General features: G+C 40.2%; 1 protein-coding gene across 1 annotated transcript in view; it reads right to left on the bottom strand.

Moving 5' to 3' along the window:
* Positions 1–20224, bottom strand: part of DMRT1 (doublesex and mab-3 related transcription factor 1) — a 58558-nt gene that overhangs the window by 1007 nt on the left and 37327 nt on the right. The window lies entirely within an intron of this gene.

Consider the following 20224-nt stretch of genomic DNA (forward strand, 5'->3'; position numbering starts at 1 on the left):
ATTGTTTCTTAGAAGCCAAGATGAATCTAATACAATGCACAAAACCAAGAAATACGGAGTGGAGGCTTAAACTCTGTCCTGAAATCACACTGCTGTGCCTAAGTGAGCTGCTCCTCTACACTTGAGCCCTGGGTGCTTTCAGACTCTGGGGACTTCTACTTGTCCTGAAGTTCAATGAAAAAGATGAGGTCAGGTTTGACTTTGATAGCCAGTCAAATCCAACAGGATTCAAGGAAAGTAAACTGCACCATCTGGGTTTAGCCCACTACTTATGGGACAATTAGAAATACACTCTTAAAAAACCACCAACATTCAATTTCTGTAGTGTCCTGTGTTTCTGCAGTAACTTCGGTTTGCAGCTCAGCTTCTGAATTTGTCCTGTTTTCAAACAAACACTGGTTGCCAAGAGATGGAAAAGACATTTTGAAGTTGACATCACACACACTCACACACCCCCACACCCCCACACCCCATTTTCACCCACTTAACCCATGCACAGACAAAATAGCAATTTCCATTCCTTTCAGGGAGTTTTGACCTGTTTTGATATTACAGAACCCGACTCCTTGATTTAATGCAAGTGTCTCCTTTGATGCATATAAGGGATGACTAAGGCTCCAACACCACTCTGCCAAAGCAGACCCTATTATTGTCTTTTAGATCTAACATAAATTTTTTAACTCCAGGGATATTAACCCTATATTACATTTTTTCCCAGCTAAAATACAAAGAAAAGAACACAGTGCTTAGAGATGAGGGCAAGACAAGGTAGTCAAGGCATCTTCCAACAGTTTTTATACATCCTGCAGTTGCTGCTAATTGTTTTAACAACACAAAAAGAGCGATCTGGTCTGCAGCATCATGTATTCCTTTGCCGTGTGGTCAAATGCACAGAACAGCCAAACAGGTCTTCAACATCTCCATGTCTGAAATAACCAGTGCACCGATCTGCTCTTAGAACAGGTTGGAACTGCACTTACATAACCTGCAGTTGGCAACAACTGTTTAGATTTTTACTTTTTCTAGCCCACCAACCCTGAAACCAAGAAGCGCTGCAGAATCAGAAATGATCCTTGTGGTTTCCAAGAGCCAAACTTTTTTCTGCCATGAGAACATACCAGGAAATTCCTAATGGTGTGTTTCCTTCCTTTCCTTTTTAGTGTTTAAGAAGGGTTTTGGTGGAGTCTGAGGAAAAATCACATTTCCTCAGTGTCTGGATGAAGATACCACTTGTCTTTCCACTTCACTTTCTCTATTAAATAATTTTATCATGACCTAAGAGCTCCTAGGGCTTGAACCAAGCGTAAACATGCAGATTACAGGAATCAAGCAGAACAGCAGAGGAACATTTCTGCTCTTCTGCAAGGGAAGCAGCATAAACATACTCACTGTATGGCCAAGCCTGCACCCCACTCCCATAATCTGAAACACACATTGTGCACTATTTCAGGGGAGTATCTTGTTGGGGTGGTTCATGCTTTGACTATTATGTAATGACAGAGCAGAGATGCTCTGTAGGTCCACATGCCAATGTCTAAGGGGAAATCACCTACAGAAAATGTGGAATTATCACCTCACCTGATGTGTCCTACAGACTAGCTCCCCAGTGGTAATTCACCGTTTTAGGCTATTGTGCCTGCTAAGACCTAACTGCAGCTTTGGTAGGATCTGGCCAGGTCTAGCATCAGGAATCATCTTTTTCTCCATAAAAAAAGCAAAAATCTAAACTTTTAATTATATAGTAATGCAGCTGGCATCACCTCAACAGGGCTTGCTAGCTCAAGGGCTCAGCTCTCCAACTCTCAGAGCCTCATTCTGCTCTGATTTAGCAAATCAGGTGCGTGAAGGATTGGAACATGCTCTAAGGATTCTGAATGTCCCTGGCCTCCAGGACAAAAGTACGAGAGAAGCAATTTAGGTTAAAAGGGGATAATTTTTTGTTTACTCCCAAGTAGCCAATGGGGAAGAGGTTTATTTATTTTACAGGATTTGTTAATATTTCTAAGCATGCATGTGCCTAAAGTGATGTAAAGGCACACTTTTAAATACCTATATTTAAATCTATATATATTTAAATCTATAGATCTATAGATATGTATATAGATCTATATATACCTATATTTAAATCTTTAGATCTATAAACCTCTGTGACAAGGTTTCAGAAAGTGTTTTTTGGTTTTGTTTTTTTTTTCCAAACACAAAGAATCCAAAAGAGTCAACACACTACCGTACAGATGTTAAAACTCTACCACAGCAAAACTGCCACTTTGTTTTTGTGGTCTACTATTTTAGCAGCTCTGTGTTAGTTTTGCATAAACCTGCTGAATGATACACAGGGCAACTTTTCTTGGTACACAAATAATCAAATCTGTTTCTTAGCATCTCAAGTGGTGCCTCCTAAGTCTTCTGGACGAGTGAAATTCCACCAGTTTTTCCACTGACTTCCAAACTAATCCTAGTTTTTCTTATTAGGCAATTTGGGCTATATACTCTGCTCTCTGAATTTGCATAATGTTTTGTAATGAGAGCCACAAAGCTTTTAAAAATGATCTGACACTACCAAGATTTACCTGGAGCAGGTAAGACTGTTCTTTCTGTATCCAGACCTGGACTGCTTTATTGAACAGACCTCCACTGCAGTCAACAGTCACTGAAGTCAAGCAAGGTGCAGTGAGTAGGTGCAATGCTGATAAAAAGTATGAGATACTCAGACTGGGACTTGTAGCTATAAAAAGGCAGCAAGAAGGAAATAAGTAATTCTGTTTCAGTGTTTTAATCATACAGCAATAAAATGTAGAAATTCCAAGTTCAGAGAAACAAAACCCATGTTCTTTTTGACTTAAGTATATGAGTTTCATCTGTTTGAGGCTTGTGGCTGATCCTCCCACAGTTGTTACACAGCCCTTATCTGTATAAATAACAGTACCAGAATTGGGTCTGTGACAGTTTTTAAAGACTATTCCTTATCTAATTTACCTTTACCTAATTTACCCTTGTGAAAGCACCTGAATACTTTTGAGCCATATGAATCTGAAAAATCGTTCAGCTAATTTCACACAGGAAAAGAAGTGAAAAGGGATCCCAACCACAGACACAAAACCTTATGTCTTCTGACACTGGTAACTGCACTGACTTCAGAAGGACATTCATGCTTGAAAAGTAAATATTTTCCTGAGTTTACATTTAAAAAACTATTAAGCCCTAAATAAGGAGTAATTTATAAAGATTTAAAAATGAGTACAATTGAGTACAAATACAACTCATTTTTTTAAATTTTTTTCACCTTTCTTAGGGAACGAAAAGTGAGTAAGCATGTCAGTACCACACACTGCTAAGGGCCATTCACTTCTTCTTGGTGTGCACATTTGTGCATCAGCACAGCCACACATGTACGAGGAAGAACTAGAAGCTGTTGGCAGTTTGATGACATGGGAGCATCACTAAAGCATGCCTAAGTTTTTGGCATGAGGGTGGACAAGAACTGCCCTTCATAGTACCTTCTTCTCCAAAGCACTTTCCTTCTGCAAATACCACTCCCGTTTCAAGCAGCAACTTCCATTCCAGGCTACAGAGATCCCACATAAAGGCTCTTGAAAACCAAACTGGCCTGGGAAAACACAAGCAGTCAAGCCAAGAAGCAAGACGTGATATCTGCACAAAGGGCAGAATGAGAGAAAATGGCACTGACTCCTCAGGATAGCAGTTCAAACCACTTGAAGACATAAAGGGTGGCTGGCCACGTTGGCTGACTTGGTGGCTTGCAAGTAACCACAGGCCAAATCCAGTTTGAAAACATTGTCTCCATTTCCACTCAAGTCAAGGGTACCTCATCACTCTGGTGCTCAGACTGTTGCCAAAAGGGCTGACTCTACCTCCCAGCATCAGCAAACAGCCTGAACAACCTTGCCAGGCCACAGCAACTGTGGTAACAGTATGGTAACTGCCTGAAAAAGCTTTAGGTCAGAAACCCGTATCAACCAAACAAACCCCCTGAATCAGCCACTAGGAATCAGAGAACTATTGGAATCCTCAGCTGCTGTCTCAGCAACTGAGAAGACACACAAAAAAAAGAGAATGGGAGGTTTGTCCTGATTTCACTGTAGATGGTAAGACGAGCAAGATGCAGCCTCCATGTAAACACATGCAGGAAGTTGACTAAGTTCTCCTAAGCAATCTCCTTTCAGCTGTCTTTCACCTTTGGTAGTACTTAACCCTATGCTGAACAAGGGTTCAACTCCTTAAGGAGAGTTAACTAACAAATGGTCAAAAAGAAAACCTACCTCTGCAAACCTCTCATATGATCCCTTCCTGTGTGAATGCTCTATTTAAAAAGACTACTGACTTACACCAGGGTGAAAAAACTGTTCACAAACCAGCCACGCAATGGGTCCAGCCTCATACTCTGGTATTTGGCCCTGTGCAGATCCAGCAGTCAAGAGCCTATGGGTCCATTGGTTCCTACTAGGCCACAGAGAAGTTTCAATAAAAGTAAGAACAAACTTGAATCAGCTGTGTTTTCAAAATTTTCTTTGAACACAAAGATTGCAATTTTGTAAACCTGCAGTGAATGCACGCTCCTGAAGGACATTTGCACTTGATGAACCCCCAATGTATTTTATTTCTTTTGTTTCTACTCTGTATGAACTAAAGTAAAAAAAAAACCTCCAAAATGCTATCTTCTTAATTACACCTCTCTTGCTCAAGAAAACTGCTGGGATGAAATGGTTCTTAATGAAAATTCCTGCTGATGTCCATAAGTGCTTAAATGCACTGCCTGTTTTCTGTACTGACTATCCTTCTTCTCCATCCCTCAGGCCTCATCACAGATCTGGACAAGGGGGTATCTTCCACAGGGATAAATCCTGGAAGCCCACCTGAAGCCAAGGGTTTCTGTGTGCTGCAGGCTGGTCACCACAACATAGTGTGTGTGCAGACTGCTTTGCAGCAGTATGACGCACACCAATGTGTGAGACGTCGAGGCTGATACCAAGCACTTTACAAGGGGAAAAAGAAAACTCAGCTATGGGTGTGCTTTAAAACTGAACTCCACACATTACTTTGACCAGCTGAAATGTCTCTGCGATGTTCCTGTGATCAATGTGTTATGGACTCTTCTGTGCTGACCACGATGTAGATTAACTTGCAAGAACGAGGGAGTGATGCTCCTTTTCTGCTCTGCTATCTATTAACACCACAGAAACTTGTCCAGTGCTAGAAATATATGTCTGTGGATATTTTCCTGTTGACAAGAAGTTATAAGAGCAAAAACAGAGTTGATTTTTGATGCAAAAATAAAAACAAGCCTAAGGATCTTGAAACAAATGTACACTCCATCTGTGTCTCTTAACACAGGTATACTATTTCACAGCAAAGCCCTTTTTTCCTTCTCTAACACCTACCCTTGTCACTAACATTTAAGGCAGTTAGGATTATCTTGGATGCCCACAGTAGGGCACATTTATTGTGCATTTTCAAATAGCATTAATTTTTGGCATTAGGAACTCAGGATAAAAGGTAAAGATCTTTATTCAGTATGCTTTACCATGGATTATCTCAATTCTTTTCCAGTTCGTGCTTGTGGTTTTAGCAACTAAGAAGGTAGGGCTATAACTGATGTAATTAGAAACCAGAGGCTGGAGAAAATATCCTCCTGTTGACTCCCTCACCTCTGGTTTTAAATTCTCTTACAGTAATATGTGAAACAATCAAATAAGGCTTTCCACTTCTCATCCACCACCACCTAGACAGACAAGATGCTAAAATGGTACTTTGGAAGCTTGTGCTTTTTACTCAAGACTACAAAACATACCTTGAAATTGTACCAATCTTCTACAAAGCAACTGCCCTTCATGCTTGCATGCAGGAACTGGAGCAGAGCAGTATTGATGGACTAACTCTCTTATCACCAGCTTTACATTATGTGGCTAACTTGATGTCATTGAGCCACTGCTGCAGGCTAGGAAAGGCAGAGGATGAACAATCTCAAAAAACTTCAGGTGTGCTGAGGTGAGTACCCTTGCTTTGGAAGACGGAAAGGCAACATGCGTCATTCAGCTGGTAAAAGCTCTCTTTGTCTGGCAGAAGTGAATGGTTACTTGCCTCTTGTGCATGTACTCACCCTATGTGCTCATTCTACCAAGTCAGGTCCCAGCCAGGTACACCTCCACAGAAACCCCCCAGTTTATATTCCCCTGCCAGGAACTCTAATGGCTAGTTCTTGCAAAAACAGAACATTATTTTAATAATTTCATCAAGATTTTGTACTGGAAGACATGAAGCAAAACATTCTCTAGCATCTCAACATAAAGCAGGCATTTCTGGGTAGCAAGGTAAAACAGGCATTTCTGTAGATTGTTTTTGAGTCATCTGTAAGTGAAAACATTCCATACAATTACACATAAAGCATGACAACCTCAGACACAAAAGAGCTGGGATGAAGTCACTGTTTTGACCTATTTTTAACCTGGTAGTAACACTACAAAGAAAGGCATCATGATTAAAATGCAAAAAGTATCTCACTTTTCCCTCCCTAGCCTTCTTTATTTAATCTCTCCTTTATTTAATGCCTTGTGCTGTCCTGGGTACACAGCTGCAAAGCAACATGGGGAATGGAGGCGTTGTATTGCCAGTACTGTAGAGATCCACGTGCTTCTCCTTCAGGCTGTGACTCTTGACCAGCAGACTACTTTTGGAGAGAGAGAGCCTTACTTCCCTTAGACATTTCCAGTCCACCAGAGGACCCAATGTTTACACAGCTGTATTCCACATCAGAGTCTAACAGGAATTTTTGACAAACAGAAACCAGGCCACCAACAAAACACTTGAAGATTCAAGATTAGAGAACAGACACAGAAACATAGGAGAAGGCACTGATTTTCAGCAAAGGAAGATTTAAAAAGTAGCTATGATGTATAGGGGGCATTTGGACATCTGTCACTAACTGAGGAGCAGCAAGGTATCTCAGAGGAATTTGCTTCATCATGTAACAAGGCTGTGACAAAGCTAGGACCTTAAATCTCTTTATTCCTGGAAGTCAAGATACTACTTCTCTATTCCATACACAACACTGGAGACTGATTCTCCATCAAAAAAAGATGTCCCTGGTGTGTTATACTCAGAAGACTGACAGAAGACAGCTAGCACTGAGAAGAAAAAAGAACTTAAAATCCACTCTTTGGATTGTTTTTCTTATTCAAAATCTAACAACAAGATTAAAGTAGAAACATACCAATAATTTCTCATGAGAAATATATAACTATCTTAGCAGCTGCTGGTGCACAGGCTGAAATTTCTATTTTGAGTATTTTATCCTGTCAGGACTGGTTTTGCACAAAATTGCTGTGCTATGGGGGCCAGAATCTTGAAACTCCCTAGACTGTCCCACCACTGGGCACAGTAGCAAGGCAGGCCTTAGCACCCCACATGCCCCTCCTGTGTGGCCACCTTTTGAAGCCAGATCCATGAAATGAACACTGTTTACAGAAGTTTGTCTGGTTTGGTTTGGATTTTTTTCCCCCTATGAAAAGAGAACAAACCATTCATGAACGGTAAGAGAACACATCGGAGTCACAAGAGGCCACACAACCACGTGAACAGGCAGCAACTCCTCACAGCAAGGCAAGAACAGCAATGGACTGCCTACAACTCCAAATCTTTGACAGGAATGATAGAATGGTTTCGTTGGAAAGGATCTTTAGGACATCTAGTTCAACTCCCTTGCAGTGACAAGAGACATCTCAAACTAGATCAGGTAGCTCAGAGTCCCATTCAACCTGACCTTGAATGCTTCTGTGAATGTTCCACCCATGACCTCTCTGGACAACCTGTGCCAGTATTTTACCACCACCATTGTAAAAAAATTCTCCCAGTGTCAAGTCTGAATTTAACCTCCTTTAGTTTAAAATCATTATTCCCTGACCTATCTACAGGCCCTTTTAAAAAGCCAGTCGTGCCGTTATCAGCCCTCTCTAATTGAAAGGCCCCAGTAATACCCCCCTGTACTCTCTTCTCCAGGTTCGTAATGGATTCATCATCCATGTGAGACTGTTGAGGAAAGAAGGCCAGCTGAATCCTGTTTGTCCTAAGTTTGCAGAAATACTTAATTTCAGCAAAAACCATCAGTGGGTTAGATTTTTCCAAAGCCAAAGTTTCTGTCAGAATGATTTCCAGCCAGCTCTAAAAAAGAGAGCATGACATTGTCTCTTGGCACCCTAGAAGTTCCTTCAGGCACAGTTAGGTGACTTCATGATAATTTTGTGGAGACTGATTACTGCCCATTCCCTCTGGGGTCTGCATCTTCTCCTACATTGATGACACAGCTTTTCCATACATCCCAAACACCACCTAACCAGCAGATAATGCCACACAGAGGTGACTGAATGGGCAAAAGGCTTTTCTGTGCTATGACTGCTGACACTGATGGTGGGAACTGCTTCCTGTTTCAAGGGAAGACCTCACAGGCTACACCTGCCTCCTGGAGCAACACAGAAGACAACTAGGGAGTCCTGACTCCTGGGGCATCTGCTTTTGGGCATCACTACAAAATAACTGCCTTTTTTTTTTTTTAAGATACATGTACTTCAAACCTGTCTATACAAGAAGTTCCTTGTGAATAATTACCTTAGAAATATCAATTGTCCTACTAAAAAATGCACTGTCATTTGCAACAGCTGAGGTGACAAAAGTTTTTTGAAATAACTTTATTTTTAAAGGGAAGAATGCACTTAAGGCTCAGGATAAGTTATCAAGTAGAGTATGTGGAGACACAAAACAAAAGGCACAAAGTTTCTCCTTTGTGTAGCTGTGCTAAAGGAAAGAAACAGGATTCCAAGAGTTCTAACAATCACATAAAACCTTTTAGTATTCAGCACAGAAATCCAAACACAACACTATTCTGGCTGAATGTCTCTCCATTACTGGGGCAGAAAGCCTGTTAATCTTCACTAGTGTATCAGGAACAAAAAACCAGTTTGCACAACACCAAGACTAGCCATGTAAATGTAAATGTTAATTCTGGTCACTTCTCTTCATATTTCATTGTTGCCCATGTCAATTTATAAAACAAGGATGAAATCCGTGTCTGGGATTATCAATCCTAATGCTCAAAGCATAATCAAATAGTTAAAAATGATGGACTCAGCTCTTTCAGGCTTTAACAATTTAATTTTAAAAAACACTGTCTCAGTGCAACAGTGCTATATTATACAGCTTAAAAAAATTTTGGACATAACTTGCAAGCTTTTGGAAGTCAAGAGGTAACTAAACCATCAGTCAAAAATACTAGGTCTAATACAAGTGATCGGTTATAGTAAATACAATTATTTTCAACTTGCAAATAGGTTTATTTACTTTTTAAATTCTCTCACAATTCAACTGTCTCTGCTGGGAAGAAGACAAGGATCTGCATACCATACTTGTACCATACTTGCAAAAGGAATAGGAGGTTTGTCACTGATTTCAGCATGAGCAACACTACACTCACCAATGACTGAGCCCAAAATTGAGTACGAGGAAAGAAAGAAAAAGCCTTATCATTTACATCTTACAATTTAAATGAATCTGCAAATTAAAAAGCCCAGAAGCTTTTAAAGTGACTTATTATTACCATGGCATTACCATTTTTAATATTAACTTTAATCTGGATGCAAGTTCAGCAGAGCTGCAGTAAAATGGTTCAATGAGCATTGATGAAATACACAGCACAAGATGGGTATATGCAGAGTAAAAATGTTGCTACTTATTTTAAAGTGAGATTTATTCCCCTCAAAGTTTAGGAACCTTGCTGCAGTAAGTCACAATACTTGAGTAAATAGGGACAAAAACAGAACACAAAACATTTTTGAGGTAGTCAAGTAAGTTAAATGAAGTTTCACACAACATTAGGCTTAAGACAGACCTGCTGTGTTGTATTTATATTCATTCCCATGAACATAATACAAGTAATGCTGAGTGTGTGCCATCAGCTGGAGGGCATGGGCTGTGTCTAATGATGCTGCTGGTACTGCCAGCTGCATTTCCATGGGCCCAGTAACGTCCTACACCCCACCTGGTGATGCCCACCTGGTGGGAAGGTCAACCCACCAGTAGCCAGCATTTTCTTCTGGATCCTGACAGCAGCAGCCTTGCTAGGAAGGATCAAACCTCCTCTGAGATCACACTGGTTACAGTCTACATGCTCTAGGGCCTTCCAGTAGGGCCCAACAACCTTGGTTGTGTTTGTTTCCTTCAAGGGTACTAGGTCCTCTTGTGCCATCTTTCCTTGCTAACACTGGAATGGGAAAAAGTGTAGCTGACAAGCTCCAACATGCACTTCCCTGTCCTTTCCCAGCACTCTCTGATAATGATAGTGGTAGGAAAGTTCTAAAACACTTAAATAGATAAACAGAAAATCAGAATTTTACTACTGTCATCTGCTGTAGGGAAAATTTTAAGATAGGTAGGTCTCTGGGGCCATCCAGACCCTAGTGACTGTATCAAAGACTGCCTGCCCCCAAGAAAATCACTCCAACACCCCATCTCAGTTAATTTCAACAGCGCTGTGTGCAACTCTGGTCAGAAAGAAGGTGGTTTGACACTCTAAGAGCAAGGTAGGATGAAGGTACGTGGAAAGAGCTCATCCTCTCCTGCATCACACAGCCCTGCTGCAACTCACCATGGACACAGGGTGATGAAAGAAGTCAAAGAGCATGGGCTGCAAGGAGATTGCACTACACACTAACTCTGTAGTTGGTGCTGTTCAGGGTCACAGCAGGGTTTTTTCCCTCTCTTGAAAGACAGGGAAGGCAGTCCTACTCCACACACACATAGCAGTCGTATGCAGAAGGAAAAGCAGATGAAATGGTCCAAGCTGGAAAGTTAAGAGTCACTGTTACAGAGGTCAGCTCCACAGCTGAGAAGGGGCAATTACTTCTAAACTATGAGCCAACCTTCTCCTGAGCCTTTTTAGCTACAATTAGGCAGTTGCACACTCATTTCTGGTAGTCCCAGGGGACTAATGTATCCACCTAACAGGAATACACCAGACACCTTTTAACAAGCCAGTGTTATTTCACTTCAGTGTAGACTCTGTTGCCACAAACCTATGACCTCAATCCACACAATTAAAGATCCTGAAAGCACCTGTGATTCAGGGAAGCATTGGGGCAAGATGTGTTAGTAGAGATGGCTTTATGAACTAGAAGTTCATATTTATCCAAGGGATGAAAAATCAAAAACTAACAAGAGTGAAGTCTTGATTTAGAGTAATCAGGAAAATTTATACTATAATTAGGGATACACAGCTAGCTTAAATCTGCCTCAAAACTGAAATTTATCAAATTTATCAAAAACAATCACTAAAACATCTAGTGTAAACAGTTGTTCCAGGGTGGGAAAACAGAACCCTCCTTGCAGTGACTGCAATTGCTCGGAGACAGAAAACTTGAAAGGCAAAATGATTTATAAACAAATGGGAGAGAGCTCTCATTGATTTTTTTTTTCCATGTTCAGAAAGGAAACAAACTACTGGCCAACTGGACTAGGAACATTATTTTACCTTCAGCAGTCTAATACATGATTAATGCTATGCTTGGAATAAATAAAATCTTCAACCTGAGAAACTTAACTGATTTAACAGACACTGTGAGATAAATATCAAGCATACAGCTTCGAGACTGGCATTGTAAAATTATGAGAAAGGAGAGAATAAATGCAAATATATAAACACCAGTGTTAAAGAAGAAACTAAATTATAATTGGTTTATTTCAAAATGAATTCCAGGGAATATTCTGTATAACGTGGCTCCCACTCTCATCACATAGTAAAATGAATCTCTAAAAATTAAATCTTCAATTCTCAATATACTTCAAAACCAATCTTAAGATTTTGTCAGACTTCTAAGAAAAGGATATTTCAAAAATAAATGCTCCCTCCAATCCCTTCTAACATTTTTCAAGGAAGCTGTAATCCACACACAGATGCTTCCAGCTTTTCTTGCAACAGCCTGTGGGTACCAAGTGGAGGACCTTTAGTAGCAGAGGTGGGGGCACACTGTAGGGAAGGGTAGGGAGCTGCTGGCATTTGCCTTGCAGCTGCACCACTGTGAGTGTGCTGTGACACAACAGGAATGTGCTCAGCAAAAGGAAATCAGTAGGCATCCACCCTGGCAGAAACTGCCAGGTCTCTTCAATCTTCTTAGGACACCAACAGCACTAAAAAAGTAAAATGTGGACACTGTCCTAACTACAGAGAGTAGAGATGAGTCTCTCTCCTATTATGATTATTCACAATCAGCAGTAACATTTATATATATGATCGTAATTTGCACGTGTTGAAGCAGCAAGGAGAAGCAAATACTTTTATAGCATGCAAAACAAGTTCACTGGCTTTGCAGCAGTATAGCATTACAAGTCTGGTATTTTTCCATTTTTCCAGTGAGGGAACATTTTGTCCTGTTCTTCTTGTTTTCTCAGTACTGCAGACTACCCAGATGTCACAAGCAGAAAGCAGCTGTAACACTGGCATGTCTGATCTACTTCAACAAGTTTGGAAGAAATGAAATGTAATTTATTATAGCCCATTTATGTCTGCAACAATTACCCTTCAAAACCTGAAGGAGAACAATGTAATTGAAGATACATGCCTTCTTCCCTGCAGAAACCTCAAAGAGCCTCAGGCAAGAGCCAATACAGATGTAGTACAAGGCATTAAGAGAGTGTTGGATCCTGTAGCTAGCAATTATCCTGGTATTTAAACAAATCTATCGCTCATCAGGAAAGCGTTTAGTGCAGTAGTCGGAGCGGAGCGAGACAAGCTGACACGGAGCACAGCTACTTAACTGTCCCCTCTAGCGATTACACTTCCTCAGACTGAGAGTCATGTCAAATTAAACAACTACACATTGACTTTTCACTTCTATAAACATTAAGGTATGATTGACAATTCTTGGATGCTATAAGGCAGCCATTATAATCAGCCAATATACTGTTAGCTAATTCGTGGTGCAGGCTTTTTTTCCTCTATTCTGAGCTATTCCTCTTGGACTATTTTTACAGTGCCCTATAGATACCATCTGCTTTGGCTTTTTGCAGAGTCACCATAAGAAAAGGTCACCACCACCACCACGAGACCTTTGTGTGAGAAAACAATATACAATTAAGTGACTTGACCTGGTCTACAAAATATCTTTTTTTTTTTTTTTTTTTCCTTAGTCCTGGCCCACTTACCCATTTAACTCAAATTTGGAGATGTCTGGACAGCAACAATTGGATGCTAACACTGTAGTAAATACTGTTAATGTGGCATCTAGAGTATTTTGCCTAATTCTTGCCCTAAGTCATGTTGACCTCTCTAGTGTATGAAAAGCAGATACTGCAAAAGCAAGGAATCACCTGGCAGAACAGGAAATTAAATTACATGCTCTGAGGCCATTACAGCATCCCTATGACAGGGCAGCACTTACTAGTATCTGAAGGCTGCAGCTTAGCCAAGTTACTAGAAATTGAGCAGATACATAAAGCAAAAAATACATTCTTCACAAAAAGTTGTAAAGAAATACACCCCTTTGATTTTATATGCAACATTCTTCTGCCTGAAACCATTATGCTATAAGTGACAGTTTTACTATCTACCCCACTAATTCAAGCCACAAAAGTAGTGGTGTCTAAACTTTCCCTTCTCAGAAGAAAAGGAGTGAAGAAATTTTCATAAATAATACTTAACACTTTTACCACCACTGCTGTCATCTCCTGCCCATCCTCTACCTTCTCTCCTCCCTCAGAAACCTCATCAAATTCATTAAAGCCTCTGGTAAAGAAGTAGGTGAGATTAATATCGTATCATTGAGCTAATTATGAATACAAATAAGACCAGAATGCTACTGGTAAGCCTGGAAGCCTCTGTACTTACATTATTAGTGGATCTGAAGCTTTACCTTCATACTGGCTGTAGCAGACTCAAAGATGAACAAAGATGAACTTTACAGTGTTGGCTTTTTCAGATAAATGTAATAAATCAACCAAATAAAATCAGTATTAATAAACATATTTGTGGAAAGTGTTCTAAGCTAGAAAAGTACAATTTCACTGTAGTATTAGCACTTAAAGCAAAAAAAAGTGTAGGAACTGAAAATAGGTGAAGAGGACAAATGAAGTATAGTTATCTCTCCCAGTAACTAGTAACAACTGCAGTCCCACTCCTTTTTTTCCACTTCTGAACTACATTTAACACTTGAGCACAGGTCTCAGAAATCTAAAATTAAATATAACAGTATTTCCAATAGATTTCCCCCGATGGTTGAAAAGTCAGGCAATAATAAAACCAGAAGACTTCAGTGAAGATTCCAGAAAATGACAGCTTTGTTTGAAACTCAGAAGATAAAGCAGTCACAGTACTCAAGGCAGTGAAATGTAACTTAATTCACAGGCTCTGCAGAACAGCACTGAAATAAAAAAACACAAAATCACAGGAAGTATTTAAAAACTTTGCTGGTCTGTCTCAAATATTTTTTTCTTTTTTATCTTATCTGTTAACTACCACCTAACTTTTACTGAAGCAAGTTATTGTCCTTGTCTGTAGGCCAACCAGCATGGGATGCCTTCCACTTTATGCAGCTATTACTGCTTAACTTCAGAGGTGTTTCTCAGACCATCAGATGCCCAAGACAGCACATTTATCTCCAAAGACTCAGTCTTGACTTACTGATACACAAAGTGTCTCGGTTGTGTTTTGCACTGACTTCCCACTTATGTAATTAGACAAAGGCACCTACTATTTTATCCTATTCTCAACGACCTTGTGCCCATGCTGCAATTGAAAGGACTAACACAAGCATGGAGAAGGTTTCCAATCTCAGCACGTAATCTCAGGCGTGAAGTAACTTCTGTATTTTTTGTATGTTAAAGCTTCTGCCTAAGTTTTCCCCAAATCTTCTGGCTCAATGCTTCATCTTCCAAGCTCTAGGAGATATTTACACATAAAAACTTCCAAACATGTTTAGCTCTGTTTCAGCAGTTACCAGCCAACTGCATCCATCATCTCTACCATAGACAGAAAACTTGTTGAAAAAAGAATTTTTTGGAAATAAATGGCTACTTCACGAAGAGCTAACGCTAAAACGCAGCACTTTAACAAAATACTGCAATACGTATTAAGAAATAGCATAAATGTAAGACAGGGTCCCATCAGAGAAATCTGTGAGTGTATGCAGTCTTTGTACACATAGTGTATGTGTATCTATATATCCGTGTCTATTGATATAGGCACCCACACACAAGTGCAGGTATGTGTAGATTATATATATTATATATATAAAGCTAACTTTCAGTCCTCAGAAAACAAAAGCTATCCCCATATAACAGCCAAATTCCTACATAACTCAATTTCGACATCTCATCTGGTGTGAACTGCACTCATTCCTAGTGTAAACCCCAGCGCGCTCTGCAATGATATACTGTAATGTCACATCGCAATCTGGATTTACTATAAAGGGCTGCTGACGAGTTTCAGAGCAGTAAACATTGCTGCGAGGTGTATTTCACACTGAGCTGGTTTTTATGAAGAACACTTCACCGCCCAGCCACGGCACCCAGATGATGAATGGTGAAAGATGCATGACAAGCTTCATCATTGTTTGTAAATCTTAACTGTTCCTGCTCACTAACTCTGCAGGCAATTTTCAAAGACAGCGGCCGACAAAAGGACAGCACAGCTTTCCTGAAGGTTATTCAACTTGTACTTGGCCTGAGCTATGCCTGTGAGGAGCACTGGAAATAAAACTCATTGGCTACACTGAATCATTGAATTAAAAATGTCTGATAGACAGGCACACTGATGGCTGCCAAATTAAGAAAGCCTGTTAAGTAGCCTTGGTATCTGTCCCCTACCCTGCCCTGCAGGGTTATGTACATCAAGTGCAGGGAACATACATCAGTATTATTTACACATACAATATAAATATGTAGATTTATAAACAGGCAGAATTAATTATCGGCTGTCTGGTCCTGCTCCCACATGACAATTCCCTGTTATCCTGTGCAGTTATACACAACAGTCCAACACCCTCAATCAGCTTTGCCCACTGTTTGTAGGAAAGCTACTTTTCTTCTGTCAGAAGTTTGCTTTTGTGACAGGGGAAAGGAAAAGATGGAAAACTCATAGCATGCAAGCATGGCAGCAGGAACAGATCTACCCTTCTTTGTTTCCCCTGAAATCATTCTGGGAGCAGCACCATGGATTGCAACAGCCACTTGCAAAGAATCACAATTCAGCTGCTTTCAAGAGGAAAGGGCAGTCTACACTACAGAGCCTTAGTAATTAATTTTCTTTTCTCTTTTTCTTTAGAGCTCAGTAACAAACACTTATTTTTCTAAAGTTTCTCACAATCTGCACAGGGTTACTCTATCAGCAGAAGAAGCTGCAGAAGAACTAGCTCAGACGTAGACTCTCACCTGAGCTGCAAAAACAGCATGAACTGCAAGGTGGTCTAGATAGGCTCTCACGCACTGAAAAGATTACAGCTAAATATAGAGTTCTCTCTTTTTTTAACCAGACAAGTTCGGAGGATGCAAGTGCACATTAAAGCAAAGTGAAGAGGCCAGCAGGTATCACTGCTACAATTACAAATCATGCCTGGGTAATCACTACTGTCCTGACAAGATGGCTCCATTTGTTCTATCACTTTATGGGAATGTCCGATGGTTGATTTTCACCAATTTCTGTTGCAGTGGGAAAAGATTCTGTATCCAGAGGTAATATATTTACAGCATCAACACCATACCAGGCGTAAAAGAAAGCAGCTCAGCTGACAGTGTTAGTTTTTTCAGTGAAGGACCCAACATTCTTTAAAACATGAAGAAAAATCCCACACAGCCTCATCAGCTGTGTAACATCCACCATCTGACATAAAGAGCAGCTTATACATGCACAAAGTTAAGTCTGGGGGTGCAGAGGGTATAAGCCACTGGTCTTCTCAACATGCAGCTCTAAAATGCTTGTAAATGCAGGAGGCACTGAGAAACCTCCCTCTGCTAAGAGACTCCAAAGCAGAAGAATGAAGGTGTCTAAGGAAAGTTAACAGAGCCATTATGTGTTCCAGGACAGAACCCTGGCAGGTGCACGGAGAGATGCTGATGCCCTGTGCAGAACCCAATGCTACCAGGGTGGCACCATTCTCCCACTGCTGGCTCTCTGCTGCACCCTCAGCAAGGCTTTCCCTACTGGGATTGATAGGACACTGCAAACTTCCTTTCATAGAAGGAAACTGAAGAAATAGAGATCTTGGCAGTACACATAAATGTACTGCGTTGGATCTGGCACCTGCCTGGGCCAACTGTACCACTGATTTAAGTTTCCTCAGAATAGAAGGACTTTCCTCAAACCCTGTTTTACCAACTCAAAGCCTGAAACTCAAAACAAAATGCAGGCTTCAATTTCAAAAACACTGCATCCTTTGATCCACAAAATACTAAACAATGGAAAAATACATCCCATGAAGAAAAACTCTTTCTCTGATAACTGTGATAACATGTGCATGTGATTTTGCAGGTGGGGGGGAGAATGGGGTGCCACTGGCAACTGCTGAGGGTTCAGGCTCTCCCACTCTCTCTTGCTAGGATGCTGAAAAATGAAGGCATTCCCATACAGTTTCCACAAGAGCTTAAAATTCCTGCTAGGGGCTACTAAAGCCTCAGTCCAGAAATACCTGTGTTTCTACAAAAACAGGTGGGAAACCTTCAAAAATACAGTTTTTTCTACTACTCTTGAGGCAGGACCAGTGGCTCCTCCCAGATCAAACCATGAGGGTTTGTCAGTTCCCCTGACATGAATCAGCAAAACCTGTGAATTGAAAAGTCACAAAACAAGCCTCACCCTGCACTCATCCAATGCAAAGCTGCTCTGTGTGCTTTTGAGTGAGCATAACATAAATGTTGCATTTAGACAAGAAACTACTAAAACGAGCCTTTTAATCAGGACTGAACTAAAGAAGAATGCAAAAAAAAAAAAAAAAAAGCTCATAATTTATTTCTAGGAATTCCCACCAGACCTTGTTTTTTAAATATTGCTCAAATCTTCACTAATATAACCTCATTTAGAACACAGACTAGTAATTTATAAAAAAAGCTTCCACACACAGAAAAATGAGCTTATACTTAATATGCCTTACATTCTCAAATGTATTTTGACAGCTGCAGTTGCAACTATTGAAATTATCAAGTATGATTAATACTGTCGTGAATCAGGCTTAGCAACCCAGTTAGTTTAAAAGGTAAAAAAAGGCCATGCTCAAAAACTGTCTGCTCAGCTACACCCAAAATTCAAATTTTCAATGAAAATGACATGTTAAAACGTCCTCTTCCTAAGGAGATCTATAAAGCATTGCAATGCACATGCAACATAATTAAGGCATACAAAAATGTAATACAAAATCTGTTCACCATCCTTGTAATCAATGCCAAAGGGAAGCTGCATGCAGCATAACCATTGAGTACTCCAAGAAGCAGAAATGAGAACGCACAAAAAATAAACAGTTACTCCAAGTTCAAGTGACCCACGTGAACTAACTGTAGAAGACATACAGATTTAAATCCTTACCACTCTCCTCTCCTTTAGTGCTATTTCAAAATCCATTGCTAAAAGTTTGATGTAAAATGATACTGGAAACTAGAGTCTTGAATTTTAAGCAAAAACTGCTTGCTCTTTCATCATAAAGGACAATTATTCTTGAGTAGAGGTCACTTTTAAAGCGAAAGATGCATAGACAGACACACATACATAACACACAAGCTGAACACTGATGAACTTCTTGGTGCAAAATTTTATCCTCCCCATATACTCTGCTGCTGAAACTCTTCCAAACCCAAGATGATTTCTGGTGATGCTCTGCAAAGAGGAGCACAGAAGAGGAATAAAATAAGTATGTCTCACACCTGGAAACACCTGGGACTGAAATAACTACTCTTAAATTTACACAGATTGTAAATTTAGCTGGCTGAGAGAAGAGAATTTGGGCTATCTGCTACAACTGTGTCCTGGTTCCTAAGCACTTTATTAGTCTAGCTTTGTCAGTGCATCTTCTCAGCTGGCTGCAAATTAAGAGCACACAGAGGCAAGGCTTTTTGCTGCTCTGTGGGCAGCACTTTTCAGCGATATCAAACCAGTCGGCTTTGTCTGCAGTGTCGTCTTTGTAACTTTGATGCTTGCAGAAAGCAGTTCAGGTTCAAGGAAATAGTCTCAGTAACCTTTTGCTCACCAGGACTTCTTGACCTCTCTGAACCTACAGCCAGGTTCCACCTGTGGCTCTGAAGTGTTACTCATTTGCCACGGCATTCACTTCTAGGACATAATATGTTCATGTAAAATTACGACATATAGGAAGCCGCAAAAAAGGGGAATAACTCTGGTGCACAAAAACCCAGTTGGGAAGAAAACAACCAATCTTTTCATCTCTCAAGCATGTTTCTGGGGCACATAGCATTCCTTGCATTCCAGCAATGCTTTTGTCAAAGGGCAACTTTTTATCTTAAGCAGGGAGACTGCTTCCAACATGCCCTTTCTTGTGGAACTACTGGAAGAGGCTCTTTACAGAGCTGCTCCAGTTTGGCTGGGCTTTTCCCATGGCTCAGTACTACCGCTGATGCAGTATCCAAGCACAGAAGCAAGGGTGAGTCTCTAAATGCAGATTCCGGAAATGCCTGTGTTGTTTTCACTTCCACAACCGTAAAACTGAGGATACGTGCTATTTGAAAGGACTGTGAAAATGTGTTTCAGAGCTAGAAGCTGTTATACTGACACAGAAAATCTGTTACAAGAAATGTTCTTCCTCATAAAATGATGTTTTCTTATTCACACAAAACTGCTGATGTTTTCTGCATCAAAATATCATCTTTTCTAATATGTCTTTGGGAGAATGTTCAGACTCCTGCTTAATGTGCAAACACAGCACTGCTCCAGTCCTGAATTCCTTGTATTTCCAACACTCACGACACTTAGGACAGGAAAATAAAAAAAAATCGAATCTGTCCAGCAGCTGAAATAAAATTTTAAATGCAAGGCATCTTTTCACCACAGCCAGATATATGGCACAAGTATTTCAACAATCACCCAATGATGACATAAAGGAGGTTTTACTCCATGCCAACTTTAAGACCAGGTAACTATTATAAAATCACAAGTGTTTGCAGATACAGAGATGTTTATCTTTTCCATCTTTCTATTTAAATATTAAATTTTTCTGCCATTTTCCCAAAC

The sequence above is a fragment of the Poecile atricapillus genome, chromosome Z (assembly GCF_030490865.1).
Source record: "Poecile atricapillus isolate bPoeAtr1 chromosome Z, bPoeAtr1.hap1, whole genome shotgun sequence".
Taxonomy (NCBI): Eukaryota; Metazoa; Chordata; class Aves; order Passeriformes; family Paridae; genus Poecile; species Poecile atricapillus.